Genomic DNA, 12658 nt, shown 5'->3' with positions numbered 1-12658 from the left:
TGAAGGACTGCACCCTGTGGAAAGGACCCATGCTGGAACAGTTCGTGAAGAACTGCAGCCCGTGGGAAGGACCCACGTTGGAGAAGTTGGTGGAGGACTGTCTCCCATGGGAGGGACCCCACGCTGGAGCAGGGGAAGCGTGTGAGGAGTCCTCCCCCTGAGGAGGATGAAGCGGCAGAAAATAACATGTGGTGAACTGATTGTAAACCCCATTCCTGTCCCCCTGTGCCACTGGGGGGGGTTGGTAGAGAATCCGGGAGTGAAGTTGTGCCCGGGAAGAAGGGAGGGGTGAAGGGAAGGTGTTCTGAGATTTGGTTTTATTTCTCATTACCCTACTCTGGTTGATTTGTAACACAGTGAGTTAATTCTCCCCAAGATGAGTCTGTTTTGCCCGTGACGGTAATTGGTGAGTGATCCCTCCTGTCCTTATCTCGACCCACGAGCCCTTTGTTATATTTTCTCTCCCCTGTCCAGCTGAGGAGAGGGAGTGATAGAACGGCTTTGGTGGGCACCTGGCATCCAGCCAGGGTCAACCCACCACAAGTCCATATTTGCAGGATATTTTTGGTCAATTTGTTTGCAGTCTGGTATTTGATATGAACACTTTTTGATTGGAAACAACAGAGAAATGACTGATAGGTACTTGTTTGTAGTCCTCACTGTACCAACACAGTGATTTTTAATCTGTGCTACACAGAGTCAATCCTCCACAAAAGGAGACTCTTTTATAACACCAGATATACAATAGTAAGAATAACTGTAGAAATTGCTCTGAAAGGCCAACACCCAATTCCTAAGTATTGCAAATAATGACCATTCTATCACCATGCTCAGAATCAGTACCACATAGAAATTAAAATGAATGAATGAATAAATAAATGAATAAGTATTTTATGCCCAAAAGCTGTTACTCCAAAGTAACAGTCTGGTACTCTGTCTGAGTTTACTGATACCATGATAAATTTCTGTTTTTTCTTCATCATAATTGTTGGAAGTGTTTTATTTTTTAAAGGAAACCTGGTGGACAATCTCCTAGATGCCAACCTGAAGAACTACACCATTATGATGTGATGACTAGAATTCTTCCCTCATTTTCTTTCAGCGCGTGATCAAAGTTAATTTTGAAACTAGAGACATTTTTTGAATTGTTTTCACACATTGATGACTATTCCATCGTCCTATCAAGAGGACTTTGTCAGGAGCATGTAGTTTTGATTCTACTAAGCTGCATATTTTTAAGAGTACTGAGTATCACTCTGTAGATCTCATTTTTGCACCTTTCTTACATGGTTTGCATTCTTAGGGCCCATTAAGGCACTGTAGTCTTGAAATAGTTAATGACATCTATACAAGTAGACAAGAATTGTTCCCAGTGGCAACAAACCTCTATTCGTATAGCAATTGCTGACTCTTCTAAATACAGCCAGTTCAGAGACAAACCCCAGGATTTACTTTTTCTCCACTCAGGTTGAAAGACTGATGTATGAAGTTTTAGTTCCAAATATCAGTGTAGGATTTTCAAGGGTATTTTTCAGAGAGGCTATGTCATTGCATAATAAAAAAAAACCCGTTTACATCTGGGCACTTTGGCATACTACCTCAAATATGAAATAAATTCAGACACTGTTATATGAAAATCTGGGATTATAAATTTGAACGATCGCCTGTTAAAGATCTAAGGAATAATTAAATATATTTATGAAATATTAGTGATAGAGCAGTCTTTGATGGTTTGTATATTCTGATCTCTTTGAATTTGAATATTGTAAGGTTTCATGTTAAGTCTTGTTCCTGAAATGGAGCAAAATTATTCTAAGATGCACGCCAGACTCTCTTCCCATAGGAGGGTTGTGAGTAGGTTTTCTGAAGAAACATGGTAATTATGCTATATTTACTATTTTAACTGTTTATGATGTTACTGGTGGGTGGGTGTGAGGGGAATAGCTCCATGTGATAACGCCTGTATTTTTTTTGTATATACAGCTTGTTGCAGTAGCAAGACATCTCCCTGCTATAAAAGGATATTAAAGTTACAATCTGCCAGTTGACATTAAATATCTGTACCTCTCAGCAGCTGAATTTGTTAAGAAAGTTGGTACCCTTCTAGGTCTCTGGGGAGGGCACATGCTGCACCATGATACACTGCTTATCTCCAGGCATAGCTGTGCAAACAGAGGCTTTGAGGAGGATTTGCTTCTCTGACTGGGAGAAGACTGAATTCAACAGTTATTTTGTGTGACATATTGCAGAACCTATTGTTGCTGAACACAGAGAAAAAGCTGAAAAGAAGATGAAGATGTCTGGGTTCCTGCAGTGGTCCACAGTCCTGTTGGGGTGGTGGGATAATTAACCTGGCTAGTTTATTTTAATTTGCTAGCCAAAGCAAACTTTCCTTTTCCAAAATCAGCAAAAAAAAAGCAACTTAAAAAAAAAAATCCTATCTTTTGGGGCATCTCTTCATCCCCCAGTCACAGTGTTAGGACCTTTTTGCCAGCTTTATCTGGTGCAGGCAAAACCCCAGGGAATCCAGACACTCTCTCTGTTCCAAGCTGGAAGCAGAAGAGCAGCCATTCATTAGGACCTGAGACTTCTGCTCTTACCCTCTACTCCCCTGAGGCCCTACTCCACTACGTGCCTCTCCTCTTTTTCACCGAACCTTGAGTTTTCTCATTTCACTGAACTTCAGCGAGCCTTTCATATTCCTTCTACTAAATGATCCCCAATCACGTGACCCCTTTCTGTTAGGTCCCAGAATAAGTAGAAGAAAAACCAAAGCAGACCCATGCTCTTCTTAAAGTCTATGCTGATATTATAGATGAATTAAGTATACTATTTTATGTATTTATGCTACTTCCATTAATTAAAATGGTAACACATCTTTCCTTAGGAAGTCTACAATCTGTGCCTTTTTTCCCCTAAATTTGAAGTTAAATTGAAAGCAGAAAGCAGATTAACAGCTGTCTGTAATAATAGGTTTTTAAGTGTTTTACTAGACACATCAACAGTTTTTGGTATACAGATAGGGAAATGGGACATATGGCAATGGTAAAGAGCAATTACGACATTTTTTGAATATGCTAATAACACATATGTGTAAACACAGTCACTTTAAAGCTTCCTCTATTTGAAGCTCTTAATCTTCAAGTTGTTTTTCTACAATTACATCCTAGCAATGACGCAATATATTATCATGCAAAGTGTGACTACTATTGTACCTCTTAAATGTCTATCAGAGGCAATGCTTTAATAATATGAATTACCTCAGGGTTGAAAGCATATTTTGCAATGACTCCGTCTAGCTGTCAAAATCTTTATTGCTACACATTAAAAATAATGGAATTATATTTGCAAGGCCATGGCACTTATGAAGCCTTTGTAGTGTGTTCATTAAATTTTCTGCATCAAATATTCATTTTATTGTCAGTTCTTACCTCATTTTCTGCCAATGCTATTCCCTTAGAGCTAACCATGTTAGATCTTCAATCTTCCCTTATATTTTAGATTTCTGTACGTCTTGACAAAAATATGGCAGGAAAGTATTCTGTGCGTTTCAGATTCATGTGTACTTGCCAGTATTCTCACCAGACTGATTGTGCATTTTTTCTTGTGATTATCCCTGTAATGATTCCTCTTTGTGGCTGCCAGATAAAAGCTCGATCACAGTTCAGAAAAGACGCTTGAAAGAGTGATGGGCTGAGTTCCCTGCACATGAATTGTGACCATTCTTGACTCTGGGAAAACTAGATTGATTGTAAGCAGAAAACAATCCTGTCCTTGATAGTTTGACACACTGAGTGAAGGCATTATCATATTAGCCAAGCTGATTAATTTAAAATATAATATGCAGTGTCATATGTTTTCTGGCTGGTATCCCCTTTTAAAAGCCATTTGCTTCATTGTGATCACAAGAATGAAAAGAAACCATTTTTTATAATTTTATACATGTATCACTTTTAAGAGATAAACCTCGTATGAAACAAATTGATGTTATTTCAATGATATTCTGTAATAATTATCAATTACAGCAGTGATAATTATCAATTACAATAGGTTGCGTATATCTTAGGCAGAGGTCCCTGCAAACAGATTAACTTCTTGCTGGTTTGTACACTGATTTAAAGAGCTGACAATTTAAATACACAAGACAGACAAGTGATATCCTTTTTACTTACAAAGATTTTTTTAATATCCTGAAGCTTCCTGTAGATTAATGAATTGGTGTCTGTGTGTCAAGGAAGCTTCTTCGTTTATTTCATATCAACCTGTTATCTGGGCCCATGTAGAAGTAATCTTATTTGATGGAGTTTCAAGAAGGCCAGTTGGTTTGGTAAATGTTACCAAATGCTGTAAGAAATTCTTTTGCCAGCAAGCTACAAAATCTGTTCTATTTTGTTCTGTGAACCTGTGAGGGACAAAAGTCTAGTTTTCCATGGTAGCAGTTCTCTTACTACTATACAGCTACAGAGCTCTGCTTCAGCAGAACACTCCAATTCTTTAGAATGGAAAACTGCAAATGAAGCTAGGGAGGGGCAATGGCACTTTCTTTTAATTCAAGGATGTTTTGGGAAAAGGTAAAGTGGGGAAAGAAAAAGAATATTTTCATGTCAATTTATATGGTTTCTATGTGATATTAAAACTAGTATGAGAGTAAACAATAAAACCAACAAAAACCACATTCAAAATAAAATTTGGTCTGAAGGAAGACTGTAGCATATAAAAAATACAGTTTCACAAAAAATATAAATGAAAGAGCATTGCTGGTGCTCTGACAACTTTACATACATCCAGTGCCTGTAAAAATTTGGAAATCTTTTCAAAGCTAGCTTTCTGTAAAATGTTTGCAGATAGAACACAAAGGCAAGTCAATAGATCACAGAGTCATTGTGGAAAAAAATGTTTTAAAATCCTACAGTGCAATGCATTAGTAGTTTTCCTGAGTACTTTGCACTACTTATTTGTCCACGATAACAGGACACAAGCAGTTATGTTACCTGGGTAGGAAAAGAAGATAAAGAGCTCACATTTTTTTTTTTAGTGTCAAAAAAGGGTCATTGGAGAAAAATATTAAAAAAAAGTGTAAAATATTAAATTATTTTGTTTAACTGAACCCTGACCCATTTGGGATGTAATATGTTTGTGTTTACTGTAACAAAGTAGACTAACCAAGATTATGTTTATCTGTGAAAGTCTATATATAGAATTCATTCATGAAAAATCATAGTCATCATGGTTTCCTATAAGTGGAAAAAATGATCTCGTTACACCCTTATTTAAAGAAGGTGAGAAGAAAGTCCGCAAATAGGTGTATGTCAGAAATTTAAGCAGTTCTAGCACCAACTGAAAACAAAATATCTTGTGAGTATTAAAAAGGAAGTTGATTGGCTTCCGAATGACAATATTGGCTATATTCAGTGACAGTAGGAGGGTCCTGGATTCAGGACTTCAGAAAGTTGTCTTTTCCTAATAGCCAATGTAGAAATTCTTAGCCAATAAGAAGGCCCATAGTTGATTTTATTTTCAGTCTGGCATTACAAATACAAAGGCTATTTTAAAAATTTCACCTGGAAAACACATATAAATCAAATGCTCTGTACTTTTCCCTGTGTATCTTTGGTATTTGTAACCCTAAGTCAACATTTCTGCTGTTCAGAGATAGTAATAAATAAGTAAACAAATGAAACACAGTATGAAGAGTCTTATTCAGCTATGAAGATGGCATTAACTGTGCAATTGCAGGAATAGAAAATGAAGCTTCCTTTTCCCCAAATTATTCTATATATATTGCTGAAAATATTTTTTCTGAATTCCTAGGCCATCTGGATGGATTTTGTCTTTGCTCCTACTAAAGCTTCTACTCCAAATGACTATATTTGTAACCTTAAATCACGCAGAGCAGATATTATTTATGTCATATAGATCTATATCTTTGTTTATAATTAATAAGCATGGTAATTTGAAATTCAAATGTGTTCATGTGGTTTCCTTACATTTTAAGTGTTGTATACATCGCAGATAGAGAAGGTGAGGATCTATCCTAGGAAGATAGCAAAGAAAGAAATAGACGCAGAAGTGTAGGGCTAGAATTTATAAAACTGTGTCATGTAACACTTGAGTACTCAGTGAAAAGCTTTAAATGTCTTTGCTGGGGGAACACTGGATTATTGACATGTGAGTGAAAGACTTGGCCATTTATAATGAGAGGTTTGAACAATAATAGCTAATTAAATTACTGATGATATAAAAAGCAGGCAGATTCTGTTAGGGACTAAAACCTATAATCAGCTGCACACCTTAATGACTCAGTTAACCAAGAAAGCAGAATACCTTCTGAGATTGTAGGAATCCTGCTATACAACCTGTCCCAAGCTACTAATGCCTGCAGAACTTTGTCATTTTTACAGATAGTAGAGAGAAAAATGAAGCTATTACTTTATAGGATTTGATTGCAGAAAGTAATGAAGTCAAGTCCATGATAGTTTAAGCATTGTGCAGGCAAAAATAGTAAAATCTGTTTTAAATATATCAATTAAAGTATAGCTGTTGGTGATTGAGACTGATGTGACCCTAAAACAAGCATGAGAAAATGACTTTTGACTAAATATATGAGAGCTGCAACAGTGTCAACAAAGCCTCTGCAGGACAAACATTATACTTTTACCAGACAGCTTACGGTGGAAAACACTCACTGACTGTATAGCTGAATGTCAGACATGGTTTCATAATGTATACATTTTGAGAGCAAAACTGTAAAAAATTAGGGGATAGAGAAAATATACAACTCTCTGCAAAATGTAACTACTGCCACTTGAGAACAATACTGGAGATTTGTAGATTCATCAGTTTGCAAATGACAATGTAGGCGCCCCTGAGAATACTATAGTCATCTAAACACTAGTGGGGCTGCTAGCTACATCAAGAGTTAGCCCTTATATCTCCATCTTATTAATAAAACAGTATTTGGAATCCAGTTATTTCAGCTTGGTTTCCTCACAGTCTTACTAACAGATGCAAAGCAAATATGCATTGTTACAAGGATATTTTATGCACCATTTTTCATTCACTGGGAATGTGTATGATTGGTGATAGATCAAATTTCTACACTCCATCTACTAAAAGCCACAAGAAATCCTAACTGCAGAGAATATTTCCCATAATTATATGCCATAAATCTTATCTTTCTAATAATGGCCTCCGTCTTCCCTAGGAAATGTTTTTGGGTTCACAGATGAAAGATCATTGAAAATCACTGCCCAGTGATATAAGGTATTCCTGAATCCATTGCTGATGTTTCCCTTAGGAAAGTGTAATGATCAGATAATGTTAAGTACACTGTAATATGCTCTTTTGTCAAAAAAAATAAATTGAGATTTTCTTATTAATGTCATTATTATATGGCCAGCCACCAGCCACAGATAGATTATTTACTTTCTAAACAATTTTTCTCTAACTCCTAGACACACAAATATATCCCACCACCACTCCAATCTCAGTGCAGAAAACTCTCTCTTCCAAAACAACCTGAGATGAGCAACCAACTCTCAATCTTTGGTCTTGCATTTCCTCATAGGGTTTTATTGCTTCCAAGCCAAAGCATCATTTCCAAGCAGCTATTCAGTGATTGATTGGAAGGAATAGTTTGGCTGTCTCTACTGTGTTTGCTGTACTCAAGGCACACTCAAGCTTCTTGCCTTTAGGGACAGATCTACACTGTAAGCTACTACCCGTGTATTGGAGCTTCTTTGCTTTGAGAAACAGATGACTTGACCCATTCTACAGACAGAGCTTGAGCTGGGCAGAAAGAAGCTTGAAGAGCTATGGACCTTTGGGTTAAGTCCCAGCATGTTGGTACAGACACGGGCATGATGTGCAGACAGATTTTGTTCCATCACTAAAAGCAGTCAGTATCCTACTTTACATCTGGCTGTAACCTTTAGCAGTCAATATCCTACTTTACATCTGGCTGTAACCCTTAGCTCCAGCTTGTCACTTATAAAATCTCTCAAATACAAAGATCCCGGTCTGAATGTCCTCTCTTCCTTTCCTGCCAATGGAAGAAAAATACGACAGTGCTGGAGGAAAGCCTTACCATGTGCAGTTCGATCTCATCATGGACAATCCAGAAAAAGGGCTCATAGCAGGTGGTCTGCAGGAGGACCTACACTCAGACAAGTATGTTTGAGCAGGGATTTAAGATTACAGTATGTATACAGCAGGGAATTGCTATTTTATCTGGAATGTAGATAATCATATGCTCATGTCTTCACTTTCTTGAGAACATGGTATCAGTAAAGTCCAGGAACACCTGGTTTCCTGCATTCTGTTTATCCTCAGCCATATAAGCTATTGATTTCAATGAGACGTGACAACAGTGCTCACTGTAGGACACTCACTGTACTGAAGGAGGATTTCTTCAGGACTGTGGATAGAAATCATACACACTGGGCTGTCACCATTTCATCTATTGTCTTCAATAACATTATCACATGTACTAGCAGATGGAGACTGTTTAGAATGGATGAAATTAATTCATCATTTCTTTATTCATTGATTCAGTACTTTTTGCCAGAACCTTTGCTGTTTCCTAAGATTTGATCAGAAGTTGATCAGAAGGTTGTCTGACACTACACTTTTGTGCATCAGGACTGAGATATTTTCCAGGCATACTAATGCACATATAAGGAAAAATTCCAGATGAAATTTAATTTTAGTCTGTATATGACGAAGGGCTTGCATGTGGAGTTTTGACTTCAGAGTCTGTTGGGAGTATTTGTTTTCCATTTTTACTATAAGTTACTGAACTTGCCTACATTTTTGCATTCTGCATACAGAAGTGTCTTTTCAGATTTTTTGGCTCTTTAGAGTTGCTAGGATTGTCCTTTAGAAAAAAAAACAAACAGGGAATTGAGGCTACTGTGAGCTGCCCAGGAATAAAACTGTTGATCCTGTAAGCACATGAACCAACAAGTACAACATAGAGACTGCTTCTGTACCTCCAGCTCAAAGTCCTGATAATTAGTTCTGAAGCTGAACATAATCCTATGATCCCAGTATCTCAGAGACTGGGTCTTTCTGCTGCCACACTGTGACTGTCAGGATTAAAAGGAATTCTGTAACTAAGTTCCTGTTGCTGAACAGGAAACAAAGATATACATGTAATCTAAATATTTGGCACATGCAAACTAGGATCTTAATCTTTTCTTTTCCTTCCAAATCAGATTTTTTCAAACTAACATATGACATTCTTTATATGGCATAAGTTGCTATTTGTTTGGAAAATGTATTTTCCCCTCTTATTCTTAGAGAAATATCTGCAGTCAAATTCTCATTTTGTATAAAGATTCTTAAAAATAATGGATGATAATTAAATATATTTTAGTTTGATTTTATCAGCTGTCTCTGGTTTCAGTAGATTTCATTCTCTAGACTTCTTTTTAGACTATCCTTTTAAAACAAAACTATGTCTCTAAACACAGTGTTAAAGGAACCATAGAGTCGTTTGCAATTCTGCATCTGTTATGAGCATTTTCATTGTCATTTTGCATCTTTGAATTAGGTATCAAATATTTTGTGGATTTTAGGGAACAGTTCAGTTTCTGGTTATTCATGAAGAAAGCAAAAAAGTGAAAAGTAGATGGATGCAGTGATCACTAATAATTATGAGAAATCATTATTTCCTGCTAGAAAAATATGATAAATGTTAATATTTGAGCAAATTCTTATCTAAATGCCAAACTAACTCATAGCAGATATTCCTATAATGTTTTCATATGCCTCATTTTCATAGGTTAGGCAAGTAAAACAAATACAACTTAAAAAAAATAAATCACTACATGTTTTTAATTTGATAGTGTCTTCCAGTTCTGTTATATAGATATAATATCTTTGGAAAAACTTCCAGTCTGTTCTGTTTTTCCTATCTCAGTTCATTTAAGTTAATTTTCTTGAATTATGTAAAAATATATGTCAACTTGTCCTTCATGCTAGGTGTTCTGATCAGCATAAATGTATTTATGGGCCATAAACTTCTTCAGTGGAGAGTATTATTCAAGCAGTAATAGAGAAGAAAATAAAATATTTTATTCCTCAGCTTTATTCACTTTTCAGCTTTTGAGTGTTTATTGATTAAGATGCTGTACTTACAGTCCTGAGGGAAAATCCCTCTTTTCATCCTCTCAGCTTTATCAATTTTTCCATATTGTTTTGGCTAGGACTTAAATCTAGGAAATCACTTTAAACCTGTCAGTAGTCTCTCCTCAAATAGATTATTCATGTGCCTAAAATTCAGCAGTATAAAAGGTTTCAGCCTTCAATTGTAACAATCTAAGGATACCAGACATGGAAATGGAGAGAGACTTTAATTTCAAAATCCCTTCAACAGGAATTGGGATTTGATCAGAGTAGCTGCACACTCCACTATGAGACCCGCAACACTAGCATCAGTTCTGCTGACCACTCTGCTACCAACATCACATTCACAGGTGTATATAGCAGTTAGGAAAACAATAAAGGAAAGTGTAAAAGAACTAAGTACACTTCATAAAGCCAAGTAATCCTAGGAGTTTTTTTCTGTTAGTCTTTTTCTTTCTTTATAATTATTAACTATAGATCTTGCAGAGATTTGGTAAGAAATTTGATAAGGAACCCAAAGGTCTTCAAAGCAAAATAACGATCCAGTTTGTGATGCAGCTACTTTGTGACTGATCTAATATAATTAATATCCAGTGCATATTAATGATGCGCATCTGTGACCAAATTGGCCGTTAAGGTTTATATAATGTAAGTAGGAAAGGCTCTGCAGCCCTTTATGACACCTCTGAGATGTCTTGTCCTCCATTTTGTTTCATCTTCTATTCAAGCCGGAGCTATCGGAGCATCTGACGCTGGTATCCACATAATATGTCTGTTTGTCTATCTATCTGTCTGTCTGTCTTTCTGTCAATCTATCTCTATTTGTGTATAAATGTATACATATATATTTATATAGAGATATATACTGGAGGATGCAAAGAACCAGATAACTTTCAGTTATCAGAATTGGCCTAGTGTTTAGGGACTATCTAATTCACACCATTTCCTAGAAATCACAAACCTTAATGAGCACAGTGGAAGTACACTAAGTTTGCAAAGATTTTCCTCTTCTTTTCTTTTCCTCCTTCTTTTGTGAAGAGATTTTTTTTTCACTTTAATTAACTATTTTCTAATCTGAAGAAAGAGAATTGTCTTTAGAGAACATTAAATCCATCTGAAACACATTCCCATTGTCAAATACTAAAAATATAATTACCGCTTATAACTGAGCTACGGAATCCAACATGTGAGCTTTGTTATGGGTCTTACTAGAAAGTCTTTATTTTAGGCTGATATTCTGACTGAAGAATGTTGTGAGGAGACTAAATTTACTGACAGTGAAGTGACAGATCCAAATACTTTATGGAAAATTTTCATTTCAGAATACAGAAAAGATAAATTCACAGTAAAAGTGTAGTAATTACATATGTTTCAAAAAAATTGTGAGCAACACTTTTTAAGAGTAAGAGGTAAAGAAAACTTAGTCACACTTGAAATATGATGATCCCCTTGCTCTTTCTTATTCCCATTTTGCACTCACAGAGTCAATACTATACATCTTTACAGCAACAAGAAAATGCTCACTTACCATATATTTTTGATTCAGGATCTATATATCTGGCTTATATTCATGCTGTCATATAAATAAATATAGAACTACAACACATTTGCTTTTGATTGTCACTTCAGTATCCTTTTCACTAGAAAGCTAATCCAGGTTTACCAAGAAACTCTAATTTTGGTTAGGCTGGGCTAACATTAGCATACCAGTAAATACCATGTGAACTGTACTTGCATGTTTTTTCTTAGCTTTCAGAATTTACTACTATGGTTTCTATTATTTCCAGATGACAGGACATGGTGCTGAAAAGTATGGGAAAATATGGTTAAATTAATGGGCTTCCTGCAAACTAAATCATTCTGAATCATTGAATGTGGCTTCTGCATTATCGCATTGTTGCTTAAAAGCAAAAAGGCAAATTACAGTGCTGGAATTTCCTTAAACAGATTATCTGATGAACTGATTCCTGCAGAGGTGAAGAAATGTCATATATTCTTATGCTTGATGTACTGCCTTCTCCAGAAGATCTTTATATCTGTGACAAAGTCACGGGCAGTGAATTTATATTCCCACTGGATATGTTACCATTATCACAACACATGTGTATAGAGATTCTATCTAGACTGAATGTTGTTGTTCAGCTTTTTTCATTTAAAAAAGCTCAGATGTTCTTCAATAGATTAAAGCTCAAAATCAGAATACCTTTGGAAAGAGAGGTTTATTTTCTTCACACAGGAAATTAAGACTGGCTGTTATTAATTTTCAGATATCAGAGGGATGCAAGAAAAAGACATAGTGGGGCTTGTTAATTACTAGATCTTAGAAGTGTACCCACGTTAAATGGTAACCTGTAAAAGATCTATCAAAAAAAAGTCTTTAAAATACATTTTTCATGATTTGAACACTTCTTGAGGAATATATCTCTCCTAATTATGGTAGGAGAGTGGGTCTTTTCTGTTAGACTTGGCATACAGAACTGTTTTTTTAAAAGAGATGCAAACATGTTCCCATATTTTTTTGTCTTTTCGT

The sequence above is a fragment of the Buteo buteo genome, chromosome 1, assembly GCF_964188355.1.
Source record: "Buteo buteo chromosome 1, bButBut1.hap1.1, whole genome shotgun sequence".
Classification (NCBI taxonomy): Eukaryota; Metazoa; Chordata; class Aves; order Accipitriformes; family Accipitridae; genus Buteo; species Buteo buteo.
This window is presented reverse-complemented; position numbering follows the sequence as displayed.